The sequence below is a fragment of the Miniopterus natalensis genome, chromosome 1, assembly GCF_054644295.1.
Source record: "Miniopterus natalensis isolate mMinNat1 chromosome 1, mMinNat1.hap1, whole genome shotgun sequence".
Taxonomy (NCBI): Eukaryota; Metazoa; Chordata; class Mammalia; order Chiroptera; family Miniopteridae; genus Miniopterus; species Miniopterus natalensis.
The window spans coordinates 154,522,426-154,546,031 of NC_142081.1; the positions used below are offsets into that span (position 1 = coordinate 154,522,426).

The following is a 23,606-nucleotide window of genomic DNA, read 5'->3' on the forward strand; positions in this document are numbered from 1 at the left end:
GACATCTGTAATACTTTCAACAATAAAGGTAAATAAATAAAAAAGATCAGCAATGTGCAATCATACATATTGATAACCCTCATCTTTACTTGGGAAAGCCCCATTTTCCATCAAAACACTTGAAGTGTTTTTTGCCACCATGCTTATATTTTTATTAGTCAAGGTTGGCCTAAATGATGCTGCAGTAACAAACAATTCCATAAGAACATTTATTCCTGACTTACACTATTGTCTGTTGTGGGTTAGCTGAGGCCTCAGCTCATCATAGTCATTCAGGACCCCAATATGTGCTTCCACGATCCCAGAGCAGTAGGAAAGGCACACGATGATCTGAACAGTAGAACCTAAAACTCCTACCTGGAAGTAAGGCACACCACTTCTGCTCATTTTTTATTGACCAAAGCAAGGTACATGGCAAGGACTAATTTCAAAAGAGGGGAGAAGTTAAATTCTGTTATGTGACAGGAGAGCCAAGAGCTAAAAATCTTTGGCGAGCACAATATATGCATGACTCAGTATTTAGGGGGTCATCTCTCAAGTCCTAACCACTTTTGGTGGTAAGGAGCAATATTTTACATTATTGCCCTCTCTTTTCACCCTTGAATATGCCTTTCTGTTCTACGTGAATATGTTATAGCAGTAGAATTTACAACACTGAACATAAGGTCATTATAAAAAAATTTTTATTAAGAAGACTTACATTCCAAAACTTAAGTTCCCAAATTCTCACAGATTCCCCAAATATGGATATTTAGTTCCAATTCTATCTGTATTTTTTTAGACAATTCGCTTTATACATTATCTCACAGAGTTTCTTCCTTCTTTAATTCCTTAGTTCTTTGTTGGGTTGGACACAATTTTGACCAGTATTGGACTTCTCAAAGCATGACATAAGCCTACTATTTGGTTCTTATATATCTTAGTAATGATAAATGTTTACTGATCAGTGGTCAAATGCTGATATATTTATTTTTAGACTAGGTTTTCATTTTTTCCTCTCTAGTTCATGGAGAGCAAAATCATATGTGAAACAGTCACACTGAACTTGGCCAACAAGAAAAGGCTATGACTGTAGTGCCTGGAAGAATGCTTATTCTTTATTCCCTAGACCAGCATATTTCTCAGCAGAGACAAGAGCATACACTGTAGTCATGGAAAATCTAGGGAACTGGAGCTCTTGAAAATACCATTTATGCTACATCAAGCTTGAGCCTCCTCAGGCAATGTAAATCTTTCCCATATGTGATGACTGCTTGTTGCCCAGCTTCCAATTCTAAAAGAGACTCCATAAACATCCCAAATACTCCTTTTTAATTTCTACCAGGACTCTGCAGCTATCTTTATAATTACATTTGAAAAAACAGTTCTCTAATAAACCATAAGGAGAGATATTTCACTCTGGGAAAAGCAAAAGTATAAAATCTGATATTTCAGTTATAAATTTAAACAATTTTTATATTTCAGAATAGATCTAAATTTCAAAAAAGTAAATTGCCTTTTAAATGATAGATAATAATATTAAAGACAGCCAAAACACAATCTATCTTGAATTCTGAATCGTATTCTAAGACTCTCAATGTTTTGGCCCACGATATACTTATGGGGATCATTTTCACAACCTAAATCAAGATATATAGTGTGACAAAGAATGATTTGTGCTGCTGCCTGGGGAGTAAGAGGCAGTCTAAGAGATGCAAAATGGCCAGTGAATTGTCAAATTTCCTAAGGCATTTAGATGACTTAAAACAGCGCTTCTTAAAGTGTGGTCCGTGGACCACCTGTCTCATAATCACCTGGAGTTTTTGTTAAAATACGTATTCCAGGGCCCCATACTAGATTAACTGAATCAGAGACTGGGCAAAGACCCAGAAATCTGCATTTTAAGTTCTACAGGTGATTTTTGCACCTGCTAAAAAAAACCCACCTAAATCTACAGATTTACTGAAAGGATAGGAGAAAAAGAATATTTTAAATTAAAACATTGAAAGACAGCCCAGAAACTCAGGCAATGAAACAGTCTTACTTAGATCTTAAAGCAAGGTGATGTAAGAATCTTATCGTCTTGGAATAGCAAATGCTATACTGATGGTTTAATAAGACATCTTGAGGGAATTTAAAGTACTCTTAACATTTCAGCTTGGGCCCAGCTAATTTCCCCATCCCCCTAAGATCTTCCAGTAGTCGGCCATTAACATCAGAAGTTCAGAATGGACATGCTCCTGCGGAACATCTGGGCTTCTCTGATTACCAGTATCTTTAATTTGCTTCTTTCTACTACCATTTGACTCTCGCTGCTAGTTCAGCCCTGCCACAGACTTTCTAGGATCAGATTTTGGGTTCTCCTACTCTAACCCGAGATTACTGTTTTTTCTGGTGTGCCTTAGTTTCTATCTAGTATCTAATAGGCAGTTGCTCAATGAAACTGCATTCTGCTTTCCATTTCACTCTTAAGAAGAACCCTTTTCCGCAAACCAGCCAATCTGCTGGCCGATTCCCCTGGAAACGAAAGCCTGCTGGCCCCGCTTAGCGCACCTGTTCTTTGGTTGCCTACCATCTCGCTCCCTCTGGCTGGCTGAATCTCATTTGCCATATCATGGTACCCCTGATGACGTCTGCTTTCCCAAATTAAACCTCAGTGTTCTTAAACCTGTGGGATGCCATGCCTGACTTTTCAGAAAAGATTTTGTTTAGAGCGTTTGTTTGCATGGAGTGACAATTTCCCACCACGCCCATGTACACAAGCCTGCTTCTGCGTACCACCCCTCTGTCTACACTCTGGGTAGTAGGAAACTGGGCCACACCCAGTCAGTTGCCAAGTTTTGGCCAAGAAATTCCACAGATGTCCCAGAGGACCAGTGAAAATCTAAATAGGCCGTGAATTTGGAAAATTCTCACATCAGTATGTGGAGTAAAGAACTTCTCAGGACTTAGATCTTCATAGGAGAGTTATTGACAAGTCCAAATTTAGCCTTTGCTCTTTGAGTAAACTGTAAACCCCTCAGAAAGCCAGTAAGTGATTTTTTTTCTTTCTGTTTTTGATCTCTTTGGAGTCCATGGACACTGAACAGATGTTGCTTTTGGGGCAGCTTAGCTGTGCTTTAAGAACGTAGGTAAGGACCACTCATTACCAGCATGGGCTCATTTTATAAAGCACTTTAGCCAGGCAACAGTCCTTATGAGCAATTTACCAAAAGTTCAGCATTTTCTCTGTGTCACTTAAGATAAGTTCAGTAAGGAACAGAAAGACAGCATGTTTCTGGTCCTTAGAGATGAGAATTTGGACGAAATAGAAACTAAAACACAAAGCTCCATTAAGCCGTGGAAAGTAGAGATTCTCCTATAAGATTATTCTTTTCATTCCCTAATCCTCTCACCTCTATGCTCCAGGCTTAGACAAGTCAAATCCTACACTTTGTCTTTCTAACTTTGATATCCCTCCAGCTTCAAAGAAAAACAAGTACAGTTCAGACTTTTGATAAGATTATAAGCCATTATTTCTACACTAGCATTTTCCAGAGTAAAATAGATAGCTAAAAGCAATTGGTTTAAGTTAAAAAAAAATATGACTTACATAGAAGGAAGGAATGAATATTGATCTACCAAATCCAGTGTATAAAATGTAACTTTCTTATTTTTTTAAATACTGTCAGGTGGGTAAAACTTAATCTTGGTTTAATCCAGGGCCTCCACTTTCCTAGGAGCCATACAACATCTGGATCTCCAAGGTGCCATGTCTTGGGTGGAGAAAGTGGGAAATTGGTCCATAGTCATCCTAGTCCACACACACGGCACCTCTGAGATGCTAACTTCCCCACCCTTGTCTGCTCTTGGACACAAGCCCACAGGCCCAGGGACTAAGTGCTCCTTGCTCTGACTCCGACCTTGTCCAGGTTTGGCTCTCACTGTGCCTTCTCCTTCCCCCCTTGGCTGCATGTAGAGCATGGGGATAGGTGGGGGGCTGTTTTGGACATGTCTGCCTGGATACCCATTTCTAATGACTTGGCACCACACAGAGCTGAGCTAAAAAATGATTCTGAGTTTTGTATCCTCCATGCACTTCACGCAGGAAGTGATTCACAGATTCCTATGCTCTTAGATCTTCCCAGTCTGATCCAATTTTTCAGTTCTGTCTCCCACGTGCAGCTCAAGGAGTGATGCCAAGGGTGGCAGGACATGGAGCCCTTACTCAGAACCTCAGCATTCTGCAAGCACTTAAGGTCACCTCGTTCCCTCTGATTCTTCCCTCCGGTCCCACTGCCCCGAGAGTCGTCTGCTCTTAGCAATATGAGAAAGACACCTGCTTTATTTGGTTGTTGGCGTTGTTGTAATTTAAACTTTGGATTCTGAGGCTTAATGAAGTTAGCCTTTCAAAACACAAAAGCTATTTCAAACAAGAAATCCAAACACTTTTTTTTCTGAGTTGTCCCTTTTCTGAGGCAGCATTCGTCATAAAATAAATGAGATTTGAGCAAATGCAAGGAACAGACAGTGCTGACATTCAAGAAATATTTTGAGATGTTTACTCATGGTTTAAGTTTCTGTCTTGTGGAAGGGCTGCTGAAATTCTGACAGATGTGAGGTAGCTAAGATAAACAAAGTTTGATAAAACACTCGAGTGCTCATCAGCTTCATTAGGAAATAAAATATATGTAGAGCAAAAACCTGAAGCATCTTACCAAGTGGGAATAAAAGCAAGCTTTTGTTCTTTGCCTGTGTGTTTTTACTTTCCAACGACTAACCAGGTAGTTAGTTTGAAAAGCTGGCCCATCCTTTAACAGTATTCTTGAGTGAGAGCACCTCACAGAGGATTTATATCCATTTGTAACAATAAGACTAGAGAAATATTGGGCCCCCTAATTGGGCATCCATGTGTCAGGCACTGTGTTAAGCACTGACCATACAAACATGTAAGACAAAGTCCTTGTCCTTACAGTGTAGCTGAGCTAGGAAAGTGGGCGATTAAGTGAGACATTATCATGCAAAGCAGTGGGAGCCCTGGGAGAGTGCCGTGGGAGCAAAGGAGAGGGGTGGAGTAGCAGAGAGCATCCCCGAGGAGGTAATGACTTCCCAAGGACAAGACCCAGGAAGAGCAGTCTAAGCTGAAAAATCCCCTGCATGTGGCAAACACAAAGGGCAGGCTGCGGAGAAACGCTGGAGCCAAGTGTTTACCTGAGAATGTGGCAGAGATGGTGACAAACCCGAGGGGAGAAAGGGAAACGTTCCCTCTTATCAAGTGAGTTATCCGGAGACATTTCCCACAATATCTGTGTCTGTGTGTTCATAAGGAATATAATATTTCATATTACAAAACTGCCATAAAGCAATGTCAATACTTTTTGAAATGTGAAAGTATGTCTCTGGTGCAGAAATTTACTTTAATTCAAAGAACACTGTGGAGCTTTGGGGTTGCACTTCAGGGATGATTCATACACATTTTGCTATTTTATTTGTGATGTGTGTCACTCTTTCCAATTTCAAGAGCTGAAGAAGTTGAGTTAAGCAAACAGTGCTTGAAAGGCTCTCTCTACTCAAAAGCAGGTCCGATGAATGAAAAAGAGGGTGGATCTCTAACATACACACTGGATTCCAATTATGGAGGGAGAAGGAAAGAGAAGACTCGGGTTTGTTTCTATTGTAATCGTGAGACTATTCAATACAATTAATATTCCAACAAGCTGCTGGGATTGTCTTAAGGCAGATGCTCGCAGAGAGGAAACATGTTCTACATGTTCTAGATTTGCTCTATGATGGTTGATAAGTCACTTAGCTTACTTTAGACTGTTTGAATCACTGAGAATATAGGGGCTTAATTGCAATATCTTTAAAATCCCATCCAACTCCTCTGTTATCATGATTTATGCAACTTCCATTTATAATTAATTAATGAGTTGATTAAGGAAATGAAATAAGCCACAGAATCCTTTGATGCTAAGAAAGAAGCTAAGTTCTGTGACACAAATACTTGGCAGTCTCTGGGAAAAATATTAGAGTCGACACTAACAACAGCTTTCAAAAAAAATCATATTAGATACTAGAGCAAATAGTCAGTTTATATACTCAAAGTGACAGGCACCTATTGATTTGGAAAAACTAAATTAACCTATTACTCCAGGATCAAATTATAGTGAAATAATATTTCTGGCATATATCTGAAAATCCTTACTCATTACTTTGGAGTATTCCCACTTAAATTTGACTATGTCACAGCATTCTTAAATTCAAAGAAAAAGAAAGTCTGCGAATGAGGCAGAGAGCCTGTTGTCAAAAACCCAGTATCGATTCCTAGCCACTCCGGTTGTTTGTTTTGAGACTATACAGCTGAGTCATAAAGAATACAGAGAAAATCCATAGAAACATCAAGTAAAAATGTATTTATTTGCATCAGCTATTTGCAGTTATTAAAAAAGAAAAAATGCTTTGTTTTACTCTTCTTGCTCCCTTTTCTTAAAAGAAAAAAAAATAAGGGATAGGAGATGCCTTTGTCTCAAAATGAAATAAAACTCCCACTTGCCTTTGTTTACCACACTTGCAATCGGGCCAAGGTCATTAGTATTACCTGGGTTTAACTTCAGTGTAGAGGTCTTCAAAAAACACATTGAACTAGTAGAGAACAAGCCAGTCTGCTTAAGATTAATTGGATTCCATTTTTTTTTTAGAATGTTTAATATAAATCTAATAAGATGTGGTTTTTTGAGAACTAAGTGAAGGAATGCATTAGAAGTGCACAGACTGTGGCTGGCACATATAAGGGTTTGATGCCTCTTAGCCATTTCTGGTACCCTGGTTTTACAGAAGAAAATCAACGCTTAGAATTATTATCTAATTTGCGTAGGATGATAACATGTAAAATGTGCCTGACCTGGGCCTCAAATCCTAAAATTCAATTTCATAGCCCTTGCTCTTAACCATCTACTAAAGACTCATTGAATTTTTGAGAGAAAAAAATAATATCTCTATATATCCTTTAAAATGCCAGCCGTGTGGAAGATGGATTAGAGTGACAAAGGACTGGAGAGAAGGTCGGTGAGGAGCCAGGGGGTTAACAAGAGATTCTTAACTTCTGAGCAAGGTGGTGGTCATCGGGATGGGGGGAAAAAAGCCAGGAATATATTTTGTAAAGTTCTGTAATAACTGTCATCTGGTGAACAGGGTATGAGGAAAAAGATAAAGATGCAGGGCTGGTTTGAGTGCACAAACGATGCGGAGTTTGAAGGCAAGAACACCCGAGAGCATCGCACAGGGGCTCTGGCTGCAGGGCAAGGGTGTGAGGGGTGCCGTGAAGTCTGGGCCCAAACCCAGGCCAGTTCCCCGCCACGCTGGAGGCCCTGATGCGAACGCTGCGCATCCAGAGGGAGGGGGCCTTCATCACAACGCGAACAAAGAGCGGACTGGAAGAGGGCCGGCTCACCGCACCTCCAGACTGGGCCTCGAGGGGAACCAGGGGACGGGACGCACTCCTCTAAGGAAGAAAGTATAGAGGGGAAACGAACAAACACAGCCACCCAGAACGAGGAGGTGGGAAGAGGCCAGGGCCCGCTGAGAGTGAGGGAAAAGGGCGGAGCCACAGGCTAGTAAAAGATCCCCAATGTCAAAGGACAAGAGGAGCATGACAGTAAACAGCGTAAATAACAGAAGGAGACAAGGTGAGCGCGGGGACAAAGAGCTGTTGGATTTAACAGTTCACTCGGCCATCAGTAACAACCCCCGAGAGGTCATTTCAGTACTGCGGTAGAAGTAAATGCCAAAAGGCAAAGGGTTATAGAGTGAGAGGGAGGGGAGGGGACAGAGACAGAAAAATACACATTTTTCTTGGCATCAGAAAGAGAGCGCTTGGTTAAGAAAGTTGAGTGTCCGTTTGTAGAGTAGCAGAGGCTGGCACGTTGGATGTGCATTGAGGAAAAGCGAAGGTGCAAGTAAGAGAACACAATTTCTGAAGCAAGTCCTAGTCTCATCTTCATAAATATTTTGTTTAAAAGTTCCATAAACACCAGTGGCCCAGGAAATGCTTTAGCAAGTACTCATTAATGAAATGACAGCTATTTTAAGTGTTCCCATAGCTGTCATATATTTATCACCCCTTGTGTAATAAAGACTCTGGCATGGAATCCCGAGTTCTTCCTTTAGCATGAGAACCTTTCCGTTCCCTGGGGATTTTTCAGAGAATAGGGTACATGGTTGACCTCTTACTCAGACAGAAGGAAACTGTGCTTTCACCTCTTGCCCCTGAGTAAATTTGTCACCCAGTCATTACTTGTTCTGGGTGGATTTAGGCATTAGACTTAAAGCCGGGAGCCTAGCGTCTAGACGAGTAATATTTCTGGACTTAGTTTCCCTACTCTGTGAAAAGACGGGTTTGCCCTTGAGAATTTCTGAGTCATTACAGCTCTAAAATAATCAAATGAGCAAAAATCATATGTAAATGCTTCTCCTTCTGTTCATGACAGAACACAACGAAACACTGCAGGTTCTACTATGTACAGTATAGCCGTAGAATAGACTATTCTGCAGCTGTAAATTTTTCCCGAAGTGTTCTGAATGATATAGAAAAAGTTCCCAGTAAAATGTTAAATGAAAAAAGGTAGAATCCAAATATGCAATATTAAGCTAATTTTATAAAAACAAGATAAAACAACAATTGACACATGATGTACACAGTCACAGAAAGAAATCTAACAATAGGAGTGAATCCACTATAGTGTGGAATTGGTGACAATAATTTATTTTCCTCTTATATTGTTACTCTTCATAATCATGGTTGGTAAATCCCTTATGGGTAAGGTAGGGTGTTTTACTCCCAAGGTTTGCAGGAAAGTTGTCCAATTCCAATGTATTCAGTTCTACTCATAATGTTTTCAAGTGTGGGGATGGAAGACACACAAACGCTGTCCTCCCTGTGGTAATAGCACATGCTACAGAGAAGTGCTGAAGAGGGCACCCTTGGTATTAAACTTATTCAAAATAACGTGGGTTAGAGAGAGAAGGTAAAGCAAAAGGAAATTGTTCCTTAAGATTGTTTTTCTTTTTTGTTAGTTTGGAAAGATATCAGTAATTGCCTAGAACTCTATAACTTATATAATCTTTAAAAATTACTCTGTAATAATTTAAGTTCACCAAAATCATATTTTGCATATAAAATTGTCTTAGACTCAACCACATTTGTTCGTTCTTCCAATTTTTTCCTATTTTACCAACAAAATAATAAAAATAAATAATGTCAATAAAATAAAATAATGGCGGTATCTGCTTGTAGCAAATGTATTATAAATTCCTTAACACTTTCAGCAAGATATAACAAATAAAAGGGTATGGAAAAAAAGGCTGACACTTTCATGTCCTCCAACTCTACTTTTTAAATTATTACTGATGCAGGTACTAGATTTTTTTCTTCATAGCAATTTACAGTTCTAAATTGCTGTTTGCTAATAGCAACTTAATTTATTAAGTGACATTGCTCAATGAAATGTTCATGTTTTAGCATGACCCAGAAGTAAACTAAATAAAAAATATTTTAATAATAAAATACAAAGTATAAAACACATAATTTTAGTATCATTTTGTTTGTTAATGCCCTTTGAATTTAAAGATTAGAAGTTATATGAATTCAACAAAAATTTATTGCATGACTGAGATGCACAAAAAGAACCTTGGTCTTTAATCACATCACCTCTTAAATTGTCCAAAATACCAATTCAGTACATTAAACAAAGGCATTTCATATATAAGGACAGACCTGAGTCAGTTTGAGAATATTATCTGAGAGGTTATAACTGAAAATGCACTAAATGTGAATTTTTATGAGAACAAAGCAATTATCTTTCCCTGTTCAACACCTTCAGAAATATCGATAACTTCTCTCACCTGTTCACAGCCTACAGCATTCAACTTGACAGCACCTTGGAAACCATAAATCCTGCTCATTGAATTCTGGTTCATGAGTGGGTAGGTTCTGAGCCTTGCATGAATTCTTGCAAGGTTGTGTTAAGAAGGACCCTTATAAGGTATATAGGTGGACACTAACATGCCTTAATTTATTTCAGTGGTTTCTTCCTTTTCCAGTTTTGAAAAGCATTTCATAAATAGCAATGTGTATTCAAAATGGCACTGAGTTTTCAGGAGGTTTATGTTTAGGCCTGTGGTACAGTTCTCATTATAAAATACATGTTCCTTCATATGTCAAATTTCTAATTAGGTATGCATGTGAAAATTAAATTTTGATTAAACTAAAAGACTCAGTCAAGTAAAGCAAAACTTTATTGCATTGTCTCAAAATATATATTTTTAATTCTAAGAAGCTGTGTTTTAATTGGAATAACATTTTATTTTAAAATAATTCTTATTGTCTCTTATTCCATTTAACTGAAAGAGCAGGGAGCAAAAATAAGTGAAATCTCTAGCTTTGAGATAATGCTTCCAAACATGTGTGGACCCTAAATTCATTGTTGCAGACAAAAAACAGTCCCTAATTCATTATTTAAAACAGAAAGAGCTGCCATATGCACCACAAGATGCTTTAATACCCAGAAATAATTTCTACAATGACTATGTAAAATGTGTATTTCAAAAATAACTTAAGTCGAAGAGACCTCTAACACAAAAGGCCTCACAACATATTTCTGAAGCTGTATGATCAAGTAATTGGCAATGGATCTAATTAAATTAAAGCTGGAATTTAGAATTATCCTGGGCTCACTTTACGGGTTCATGCATTTGTCTAATATATCCAGTTTTTTTTCTTGTGTAGAAGGGGATTAATAAATGTGACTTTCAGCATTATCAAGATCATCGAGTAATCAGTGAGTCTTTATGTTGTGAAATGCATAACAAAAAATATAATGAATATAATGAAACTTATATGGTGCAACTAAGTTCAATGCATACAGTTTATAAAATTGCTTTATAATATTTTCAGTTTAAAAGAAGTTACTTACAAGTAAGGACACCATTAAAGAAATCAAGATATCATCGAGAAAATTAGCCTTGCATTATTTTTTTCCCTAAAGCATCATCTCCGTACAGAAGAATAACACAGATTACAGGAAAAATATTTTCCTCTTTCTCTTTCCTACAAAGCATTATTAGGTGAATTCCCAGCCATATATGCATGTGAACAGCACATGCGTGAATGGGATTAAAATAAATACTTAGTCCTTGATTAACATTAAGCCTTCCCCTTGGGATTTGATTAGTCACCGATTCCTTGACGTATACCTCCAGTAACTTTATAAAAAGGAGACACAGGACTTTCTGTATTGCATGCAGCAATGCTTTGCTTCTCCCAAAGCCACGTCCATGGCAACTTCTACTACAGAACACAACTAAGAACTTGGACATGAACCAAAAGTCTCCTGAGCACCTAAAATAGATGTCACTGTGTCTACACACTTTGGTACATGCATTTTTCTCATAAGAGAATCTCTTGGGTCTTTGGATAATGATATTGCCTCTCATTTTACCTATAATTTTTTATAAACATTTTTTCTGGTTTTCTCGTTGCACAGCACAAAAGAAATAATAATTATAAAGGGGGATTGAGGTTGAAAGGAGTTGTTAGAGGAATGCAAACTGTCTACACCAATAAAAAACAACAACGAAGCCACACTTTCATATGAAGGGTGGACATAGGAGAAAAAAATTCCTCTAAACGTAATACAAAAATTTTGAAAAGCACAATTATGTGATCTTTTGACTTAAGAAGTAATAGCCTTATACACCACAGAATAGGCCCCCAAAGTACATTACATTATAGAATAGTTCTACAACATGTATCCACAAGGAGAATGCTGAGTAATTCCAAAAACATTAAGTTAAATTTAGTTTCCTCTAGAGGGAGATCAAAATGTAGAGTGGATCTCAGAAAGTTAGCTATCCCCAAATAGCCAAAATCTTTCTAAAACTTTTGGATTTTTAGCTGTAAACTTGTAAGCTTTCACTTTTTGCAAAGTCCACATATGTAGAAGTCCCTAACTGTCTCTATTATTTGTCTATTGACCAGCAGCCAATATTACGTATCAGCTATCCAGCCCTCTGGGAAAAGAGTGACACCTCGGATGGCAGGGGTACAGGGTCCCTTCTGCCCACTGCACTGCCGCTTTGGGCATTTCCCCTTTTGCTCTGAGAGCCCCTCCACAGTTCAGTGATTTGATGCCTTATTGCAAATGTCACTCTTCTTAGGAATGCTGTTCCCTTAAAGTGGATGAGCTTAAGATAAATTTCACTTGAAAAAGACAAAAGCAGGCTTACCAATTTTTTAAAAAATAAATAGGAATAAAAGGGAGGAAGGTTTAAAGTGAACAATTAAATATAGAAGCAAACTAGAAGTAAAAGTCCAATTCAAAAACGCATGTTCCCCAGGTCGGATCCGCAAAGCTAAGACAGGGTCAGTTAGCCTCCACCGAGTCCGTTAAAGCGCCTGGGTGTCCCTGCGCCGTCCTCTCACCCGCTTGGCTCTACATTGGCTCTATACTTCAGCTCAAGATGCATTCAGCTACCCTTCCCCCTTAGTCGGGAACATTCTGTACATTCTGTAACGTTCAAGCATCTCCCTCTCTGTCCCACACAAACAATAACCATAAAAACCTCCCATGACAAGAAGCAACAGAACAAACCTCAACTCGGCTTTAAGATAAAATAACAACAAAGATCCTTTGGCTCCTGAAAACAAAACATAACAAGATGAAATAAAATCCTAGCAGCTTCAAATATCAACAGCCACAAGCCAGTGCAGCTCACAAAGCGAAGGTCTTTAAAGAGGCTGCTTTCTCGCAGGACAGAGGGAGGTGGAGGTGAGGGGTCCAGTGCCCACGGCAGACGTGTGCCCGGGAGCCACGAGCCCTGACGGAGAGTCCAGCGAGAAGAAACAGTACCTTATAAGTCACTGGTCTTGTCTACTCACAGCTGTTCCCAGTGCCGACTCTTGTTTAACTGTCTACTGCCTTCAGTTTAAAGTTTATTCTCTTGGCAAAAAAGTACAGAGCTTGTCTGGAAAATGCTGTCTGCACATAAATCATTCCTTCCCAGGCGGTGGGAGCTGCACTCGGCCTCCTGGGCGAGGGGGTGCAAACTCTTCCTGTAGCTAATTTCCCTCCTGCTTTCCTTCGGGCTTACTCAGTACCCTCCTAGGCCAGGTCTTGAAGAAAGAGACAGAGAGGGAGAAAAAAACTGCTAGGGAATATACCTTAAGTAGTGTAGTATTTGAGCACTTAGAAAAAAGACCAAAAAAAAAAAAAAGAGAGAAACACAGAAAGTACATCAGAGTCTTCAATATGATTTAGTCCAAATGACTTTATTTTATAGATAAGAAAACTGATGTCCAGAGAAAATATAATTTGTACAAGGTTGCTCACATAGCTAATTAGTGCCACAGCTAACAACAGAGACCAGGTTTCACAACACCCAATTCGATGCTCTTTCCACTACACCAGTGTACCTGAGGGCAAATGGTTTACCTTTTCCCTCTGTATCCTTGTATAACACCCAAATGAATTGGCAGGGAGCAGGAACGCAATTATAATATAAGAACCATCTGTTCCCAGAGGAAACATTTCCCCCCGTTTTAAAATTAATACTGAGAGTTTCCCTATAATGTCTAATTTCTTTGGATATGTAGGATATAATCTTTTCCTTTGCTGATTTTCCAGAATATTTTTTGTTGTTGTTGTTGATTATTTGTTTTTATTTTTCAATTACTGTTTACATTTAATATTATTATGTGTTTCAGGTGTACAGCATAGTGGTTAGACAATCATGTCCTTTCCAGGATATTTTTATGTCTCAGGATCAGAGGATGTTAATATCCCTTAGTCCTTAATGAGGACTCCTCTGTAAGAGATGTTGCAGTGACAGGTGTTACAGTAAGCCTGTAATATTGCTACCCAGTATCAGTGATATTGTTACATGGCTCTTGAACTAAAGCATATTACTATTTCCACAAATCCCCCCTTCCAATTTGTCAAGTTTTTTTTTAACCACACATACAAGTTTATTCTGATTATTACTAATTATATACTTTGTTAAGTAAAAAAGAAGCAGCATAATGATTTTTATTTGCTGTCTTTCAAATTAAATTCCCTACTTATATATGAAAAATTTATTTTCTCTAACTGAAGGGGTGATGTCCTTAAATATATTTTTAAATTTTCCTTTCTGAAATGTATTCATTCATTCATTCACTTATTTCACAAATTGAACATTTATAAACTTACCTCATCTTTCCCTTGTGGAACATAATAACCAACAAGCAATAACTTTTTAAGAGAAGTGCATAATTTTCAAATAAAATGAAAGGGTTTAGATGGAAAATAAGGTCAATTTTCAAAAACTACCTTTTTATTCATTCTCATACTTTAAGCATGTGCCCAAAGTTTATTTAGAGCCTATCTATTGAGTTGACCACTGTCAACAACATCCATTGTAGCGTGAGATAAGCCAAAATATGAAGTGGCCCAAATTAAAATTGCTCTGGTCACTATTAACCTTTCTATCCAACCTGGTTCCTTAAAATATGAAAGCCCCAAATCCCAAAGACATTACCATCTACATTTATACATAACACCAATATGTCAAATATGACGGGAGTTTGACACACTGATAGATATTACATGGCTTTACTAAAAGTATTCTGCATTTTTCTTTTATTTCTTAAACTTTACTTTGACTTGACCATATTGCCTTTTGTCCGTTAAGCGGAGCAGGAAGGAAATATGAGTAAAACCTTAAAAGAGACGTCGGCTGCGAGGAGACAGGGAGATTTAGATGGAATGAGTCAGGATGATTCAGGGTTGGTGAGTGGACTCAGGAAGGAAGGTGTAAGGAGTCACATACCAGCAGGTTTTTGAGAACAGAAGTGGGCTGAACCACAGACAATAGATTATAGGTATTGAATTCAAGAACCAAAGTTTCTCAAAATAGGTTAAGCAAAGAGGGAACTAGCAATTTTGGTGGCCAGTGCAAGCAATAGGAAATTGGCCCTCAAACGTACTTTGTAATTCATGACATGGTTCATTTCTACCCATTGGAAGGGAGGCCTGTGCTGTCAATATGTGAACTCAACACAATCTAAAATAGCACAACGATATACACCCGTTTAAAAAAAGTGCCCCTCTATATTTAGGTCCCTTGGACATACTCCAGGTTGCCCTGCATACTCCAGGCATGCTCTGGATTTCAGAACCCTAGGGTAGTTTAGAGGGGAATGGTTCCTGTGCTATGAAGGCTGGACCTGCGGAGTTGAATTTCACTGATGGGACAAGTACTTAGGGAAGCGGTGAACTCCAGGGCAGACTATATTAACACAGGCGAGGCAGGCGAATTCTCTAACTCTTGATCTTCTCCTCTCGGTTTTCACGTTTACAGTAACACTAGAAGAAGGCTTTCACTAAGGAATCCCAGGGAGCAGTTTTGTGATAGCAGTGACTGCACAAACAGCTACCGGGTTATAAGGTTCTGTGCTTGGGAGGAGATTTCTCACGTGGAAATTTTTAACAATCCCAGGAAACAAATGCACATAAAAATCTCAAGCATCAACTCTCTTAAGCCAATTCAAGCCCATGCCCACCTTGCTGCTCATCTCCTCTCACACTCTGTTCTCCAGCAGCCAGAGTGAGTCCTTCCCTCTCCATACCCTCCGATGCCTTCCCGTCATTCCCCTGCTCTATGCCTTCCCACGGTTTCCCATGACCCGTCTCATGCCCTCCAATGGTGTACCACCATCCCCCTGCCTTATCCCTGCAGTAATTCCCCACTGTCCTCAGTATAAACCCAAATGCTTAATTATGGCCTCCTAGGTCCTGCCTAATTTTACCGTTTATCTTCCCTACTGGTTTCCTAACCTGATAGTCCATCTGTCTAGAATGTTTCTCCCCCAGATCTTCAGAGGACTACCTCCTTCTCAGCACTCAAGACTCATCTTCAATGATACCTCCCCAGAAAGGACTTCTTGACAGCTCTAGCTAACCATCGTTTGCCCCACATATACTCTCTCTACCCCATTTACCTATTTTGATTTTTCTTCATAGCACTTACCACTATCCAAAATTATATCTGGTTCTTTTTTTTATGTCTTCATTCATTCAAATAGTTGGTTAGTTTAAATATGTTTCCTCTGTTTCCTCTAGATTAAGTTTTATAAAATCAGAAATGTATCAGAAGTTATAAATAAGATCAGAAGCATAAGATTTAGATTTTTTAGAACACATTATTCCTAGTGTTCAGAATAGTGTCTACTATGAAATAGACATTTGGCAAATATCTCTGGAATGAATTAATTATATTTCCTCTCTGGGTTACTACTCTTCAGTCAACAAACAATTAACATAAGTCTATAAGCGTGAAGGCAAAGGATGAATGTATTTCTGCAACTGACTTTGCAAGTCTCCCTGTGGCTCAGAGGTAGGCACCGAAGGAAGGAAGAGCCCCCACTGGGCTCTAGGCATTTATATCTACACAAGCCCTTGCATTTTGTTAACACAAAGGCCAGAATATACCCTTGATTTGACAGAATGTCCTCTATGGGTATATGCACCTAACTAGATATGTGATTACATTTGCTAGAAGGTCCTAAGAGCTTTGGGACATCTTTGTTTCCTGAATGTGCAGTAGTTGCCATTATTGAAATAGCAGATATCCTAAAGCTAATTCTATCCTTTCCAGGTGATTTCAAGAAATTGCTCTCAGCTGCCAACTCTTCAGGAGCAGAAGCTAAATCCTTGCATTCACAACATATGTTTTCTAAATGAAAAGGGGACAGACAAAATAATTTTAGAGAGGTGAGCTCACAGATAATTTAATCTCCCACCTCAGTTCTCCTCCACACTGAATCAGAGCTCTCCAGTGAGCTGTAAATTAGATTTCCTCTCCCCTCTCCTGTCCTACTGCTTCCTAATTACCTGTTCTAGTGAGTCAGCCTCTCTGGGTCCTGTGGCGCAGGCACACTGTGGGATAATGCGACTGGCTCAACACACCCTGGGTCCGGTCACATCAGAAAGGTGGCTGTGTGATGGCAGGCAAAATGGAAGAAAATGACATTCCCTAAGCATCAAAGCAGCTATGTTCCCCAGGACACTCAGGTAGAGGAAATTTCTTGACTGAACACTCTTGCTGCTCAGTGGTGAGGAAAATAATTAAAGTCATTCTTGAAAAAAGTGTCTTTTTATGGTACTAAGTCCTTATTAATCTAAGTACATAAGTGGCATTTATTTAGTCACTGAATCAAAGCTACAGATATTTACTGATTGTCTTCTATGGTAATGATGTTTGTATAAGTATTCCTTGTTATCTCATGGGATAATGATCCTTCTTTACCCAGAACACAAATTTCCCCAGGAAATAAGGGAAACATTTCTTCTTTCCTTCCCTCCTTTCTTCCTTTCTCTCCTTCCTTCAATTTCTTGAAGCCCACATGTATGAGTCCAGACAGTGTGCAATGCTTGGGTATAAAGAAGAAGATAAAATCTTATGTCAGGAAGCTTACCCCTTGGAGGTGGGAGGTTACAGACTATTGGGGAGAGCAGTACGGGGTTATAAGAGCACATCAAAGAAGCGTGGAGTCGAGATGAGAAGAGACCAAAGAAGGCTTCCTGGAGCAGAAGAAACCAAGGCACATTTTGAAAGCAGGAGAGGGATAGGATTAACATTCCAGGCAGGAGATAGGGCACACTTGGATCACTTCAAGTAATTCTTACAGAGCTGGAATGCAGAATAAAAGACATAGACTAATAGATAAAATATGCAGAAGGAACACAGGCAGAAGGCAGGCTCAGGAATTTGGTTTTTATCCTGAAGGCAATAGGTAGCTACTAAAGGATTTTAAAGACGGAACGTTTCGTTTTTAGGATACTAAGTGAAGAAAGAATTTAGGGACAGGTGGTCTAAAGGACTACTTAAGAGGTTGTTTCTTTCTCCAAGTAAGATACTGTGGTGATCGGAAATTAGGCAATAGGGACAGAGATGGCCTCAAAAAGGTATTTAAAATTTTCCACAGGTAGGGAGACGTGAAGAAGGCAAACTTACTTCCAAAATCTCTAGAAGATCATTACAGAAACATGTAGCCAGTATTAGAATTGCATGAAAATGTAGTAAGTCCTCATTATGTAAAAGACATTTCTCATAAATGCTCTCCATTTACAAGTGGGGAAGTTGAGGCACAAACTTGAAAAAGTGATAGCAGAATTTGACTCAAGTCTATCTGACTACAAAGCCCATATTCTTTATACTAAATTTCTCTTTGAGATCATAAATTTTGAATACCTTTTAAAACTTGGATGACTAGACTTGAAGATTTGAATATAATTTGGCAGTATCTTAAGAGATTCCTTAGGCAGAACTCCTTAGGTTTTCTAGGCATAAGCATGTTCAGATTTGAGATCCAATACATAAACAATTGTATTTGCACTATTTCTATGGAACTACATGCTTAACTACCCTGCAAAACACAAATCCTTCATCAAATTCCTCTTGATAATCTAATTATTTTTAAGCTTGGAAGATTTATTCACACTCTATTAGGACAGCCAGTTGAAACCAAAATAAAAGTGGACTTGGCAGATATCCTAGTTCAATCAAGTCAAATATTGAGTTTTGAGAAGAATAAAGTTTGAAAGACAAATCAGTTTCAATGAATCTAGGAGGGCAAGAGGTAAAACTCCTAAGACCTTGGAAACAGAAAGGGACAGATATAGCTCAAACAGGAAACGATGCTGAGATTTGTCTTAAAGTCGGAGTAGAATTCCTTCTCTAGCATATTTTACATCTACTATGGGTAGGGTTATCATACACTTTACTGTCCAAACCTTGACTCTTCGAGAGCAAAAGGAGGTACTATTATTAACCATAATGGAAAGCAGACAAAAACCAGGACTCTTATAGGCAAACCTGGATATACACCACCCTACATAGAGGTCGGCACTAAACTTGACCTTCATATGATGTCAGCATCAAGAATGAGGTCGTAGGTCTTAGCTGGCTTCTAAAGTGAGGCAAGACAAGCAGAGTCAGAATTCTTATACAGCTTGGACAAGGTGTTCAATACAAAGGCTAGATCAACTGAATAGTTAGGATATATTAATTATTTCAGTTCTATAATTTATCTTATTAAAAAATGATACAGAACAATGAAAAAGGCACCTCATTATAAGACCTTCACAGATAACATATACAGTGTCTAGTCTCAAATAAACTAATGCATTCACTTGAACATTTTGGCTATAAACGATATTGGTATAGATGGGTACCCCTAGATATTTCGATTATTTAAAAATAAACACAAGCTTTACTTTTCAATGTATTAACCATCAGCGAATCAATATTAATAAGCACCAAACTGAATCAAATCTTAATCCACTCTCCTGCCCCTCACCTGAATTCTTTCCTGAGATGAGCACCTCCTTCCTTATATGGAAGGTTCCTTACTAGACAAGACAAAGGGAAGGACGGGCATAGCACAGAAAGCCAACGTGCCCAGGTAAAGACAGGACCTAACAGCCAACATTAATTAGGTATCCAACTTCAGTTCTTTCAGCAACTAGCTGTCATGACCTTGGACAAAACACTTCACTCCACTGAGACTTAGTTTTTTCTTACATAAAATGAGAAAATTTAGTAAGATTACCTCAGATGTGAAACTTGATGATTATATGAGATAATTATCTCCCATATGTTTTAAATTTGCTTAAGGCTTATTTAGCCATGAGGATTAGGACAATATCTCTTGCATCATAAAGAAATTTAAACAGCCAGTTATTGACAAAACAACTGTTATAGTAACAATAATGATTTTTTAAAGATTCCCAAGAATATAAACATAGGCAGTGGGGAAACATTTCTTTTCTTTTCTTTTTTCTTTTTTGAGTATAATAGGAAAGCTATTAGGATTTTCTTAAGGGAAAAGTCATCAGATGTAAAATGCCAAACCACATTGTGCTTAATAATTTTTAAATAGTAAGCTTTTCTGGGCTTCCAAAACACACTGAGTTTATATAGAAAAAGATTTCCCTCAGAAGTGTAAAGTTGCTTCCCTACACTGTCATTTTTCACAAGTAAAGAATGAATCCCCATTTATAAGACAGAATGTTGGAGGCACCTTCCTGGTATTAATCCTTGACAAGCCCCTAGACACACAAGCACAGTTCAAAAAATAATGAAAACAAATTGCCCATTGATCCTGTGCTATTGGGCCTCAAGCACTAAAGCAACCAAATAAAAGGAAGCTCGACTTTTTCCTCATATTATTTTGACTCCTTCTCAATACAGAAGTAACATATTTCCTTATTAAAATATAAACAATAAGAAATTACATAATATAAAATTTAACTTTCTTACCCTCTTAACCCTTACCAATACTATTCTTAAGAATTAATCACTCTCAACAGTTTGCTGTGCAATCATCCTGGTTTATGTACGTATGTATGTATGTATGTATGTATGTATCTATATCTATCCATAAACATGTATATTTGTACACACACATACATGTGTACATCCACAACTCTGTTTGTGCAAAAGAAAACATTCTCTTCCTTTACCCCAATCTTTGCAGTTATTAAATTTATTGATCTTTGCAGCCAAGTCAGTAAGCATAGTAATAAATGTGTCCATTTTCCCACCATAATAATCTCTTCTCCATCTTTAAACCCCTGGACCTATCAACACAACTATCAGGTGGCAAAGAAAAAAATTGCAATGGTATTTTTCTGGCAATCAAGATGCTAGGCAAAATGAGTACCTAATAAATGTTTACTGATTTGAATGAATGGATGAATCACAGCAAGGACCCTAATCTCACCCATACGGGAGAAGCTGCCAGGAAACAACTACTTGTGAACTTGACATCCATCGTATCCATTTCTCTTTTTATCAAGTGTTCAAAATTGCTTTTTTGAGTGTCTCTTAATCATTACTTTGTGTGAGGATGTCTCTTTCAAACCTGAATACTGTATTTTTCATCATCACTATATGATCACTAAGCAATAAAAAGTGTGACTTGAATAGATTCCCCTCCTTCATCATAAATTGGTCTCTGTAGTGTCTCTATCATTTTAATCAACACTTGGTTGGGTCTATCAATCCCAGTATCCTTGTTGAATTTACAGCATCTGATAAAAGATGCCAGTGCACGTTTCCCGCAGCCTCTCCAGAAAAATAAAACATTACTACAAGCCAGCCTTTAGCCAGCAGTTATTGAACTAGTAAGCTAATCAATGGCAGTTCTAGCCTATCCAGAAAATAATTTTATTTTTCTTAGAAATTTTAATCAGTATATTCTTTATGTTTTCACCCTTGAAACTACATTTGATAGTCCCTTGTTCAGGCAATGAACTTCAACTCTTAATATTTTTTCTTCACAATATTCAATGAATCTATCATCATCTATATTAATATCTTCCTATGAGAGAATATATATTTCAGTCATGAGGAGAGGTGTCATTGGAATTTGCTATGGAATGTTAAGAGTGTTTATATTCTTCAAACTCAATTTGTTATTGACAAGTAGGTGATATTTAAAAATATGAGACAGATAAGATTGCCAAAAGAGAAAGCGTAGTTAGAAAAGACGAACAAGGATTGCGAACCTTGGCATTCCAATGAAATGTTAGATGTGTTAGTAGTGTGTGTGTTGTTTATAAACATATGAATTAGATACAGTTGCATGAGGATATGTTGTTCAATGAAACATCTGGAGATGCCTGCTTTCACTAGGTTGAATGTTGTAACAGAAATAATTGTGCAAGGGCTATAGTAGAAGTATGAGTCATCATCAGGTTCTTGTAACTTTTTATTTTGGAAAAATTTCAAATTCACAGGAAGATGGTATGAACATTACAAAGAAAACCCATATGCCCTCCACCCTGATTTACTAATGTCTATCAATCAATGTATATGCATATAATTTTTTTCTGAATCATGTGAGTTAGAGACAATATATACCTTTATCAGTACACAATGTGTGTTTACTAAGAGCAAGGATATTTTTGTTCATAGCTTCAATATAATTCTCAAAGTTATGAAATTTAACATTGATACAATATTATTATCTACTCCACAGTCCATACTCATAATTCTAAATTGTCTCACTAATGTCTTTTATTTTATTTATTTATTTTTTTAAATATATCTTTATTGATTTCAGAGAGAGGAAAGGAGATGGAGAGAGAGAGATAGAAACATCAGTGATGAGAGTCATTGATCGGCTGCAGCCTGCAACCCGGGCATGTGCCCTGACCAGGAATCGAACCCTGATCTCCTGGATCCTAGGTCGATGCTCAACTGCTGAGCCACGCCCGGCTGGGCTCACTAATGTCTTTTCGAGCTACTACTTCTCCACTTCAGGATCCAATCAATAGTCACACATTGCGATTGGTGTCATTTTTCTATATTCTCCTTTAACCTGGAACAGTTCCTCAACCTTTCTTTATCTTGATCTTAAAAATCTTAAAGGGTACAAGCATATTATTTAATAGACTCTCAGTTTGGATTTGCCTAATATTTTTTCATTATTAAATTCAGGTTATGCATATTAAGAGGCACATGATGTCAGGTCGCCTTGATACTGATAAAGTTAACTTTGACCCATTTTCTTATCACACTTCACCCAGTGGTTTTAGCATCCATTGAAGATTTTCTAATTCTTTCCATTCCTTCTGTATTTATTAGTTGGCACTCTATTGTGAGAAAGAGCTCTCTAACCACACCAATTTATTTATTTACTTAGATTAATATAAACTCATGCATTTTTATTTTATTCAATTAGTTAAAACCAATTATTTTATGGTGTTATTTACTTACTTATTTTTTAAAACACAGTTTATTACTTACAAGTCTTGGAAATTACATGGTACACCTAGGAGGACCACACTGTGAGGTTTTGAGTAGAAAGAAAGAGAGAGCAGGCTTTGGCTTCTGCTTTTATTGGGGTTGAGGGTGGAACCTAAGGAATTTAAAGCACCAAAAGAGAAAAAACAAACAGCCCAAATGGTCAGCTATTGAAATCAAACAAGATCTTTAAAACAAAGGAGGGGTGGGAGCTGGTTTTTTATTATGTACTTTAATGCTTAAATTATTTTAGATTTAGCCAGTGGGGGCCCCTTCAGGCTGGCTTCTGTGTCCTTTTGCTATGTCACTCTCATGCTTTGAGCACTTCCTTAATTGCAGGCTTAGTTATACTTTCCCTGTTCTAGACTTCAGTCAGTCTCCTCACCTTCATTTATTTTAATGGAGAATGGCATTTAGAAACCAAGTGCTGAAATTCATGACGTTGCTTCTAGACCCTCTCCCTAGATAGAAATAGTGGACATTTATATATATACATACACACATTTTATCTTCTACTTTTTTAATCATATGTTTTGAATTTTAACAATATGATTGAATTTTCAGGTTAAAAATATGAGAGATTATTATTTATATTTCCTCCCACCTTCTCCTACACTTTTACTGTATATAAATATTCACAATATAATAAGGTGATATTTGCATTCTGTTCTATAACTGTATTTGAACCAGTTGTTTAATCTTAGCATCGTAGCCCTGTAGTTAAATTAATTCAATATCACTGTGAGAATTTTATCATATATTCCCATCCCTGAGTTTTTTACTTGATTCATTTTTGGTTTCAT

At 37.8% G+C, this 23,606-nt stretch overlaps 1 protein-coding gene across 2 annotated transcripts in view; it reads right to left on the reverse strand.

Moving 5' to 3' along the window:
• Positions 1 to 23,606, reverse strand: part of ARHGAP24 (Rho GTPase activating protein 24) — a 416,254-nt gene that overhangs the window by 161,236 nt on the left and 231,412 nt on the right. The window contains exon 1 of one of the 2 annotated variants that reach the window (XM_016213058.2): positions 12,864 to 13,508. The exons of the other annotated variant lie outside the window; for it this stretch is intronic. The gene's annotated coding sequence lies outside the window, so the exon portion shown is untranslated. Of the gene's footprint in view, positions 1 to 12,863; positions 13,509 to 23,606 lie in introns of those variants that run through there. 2 annotated transcript variants of the gene reach the window in all.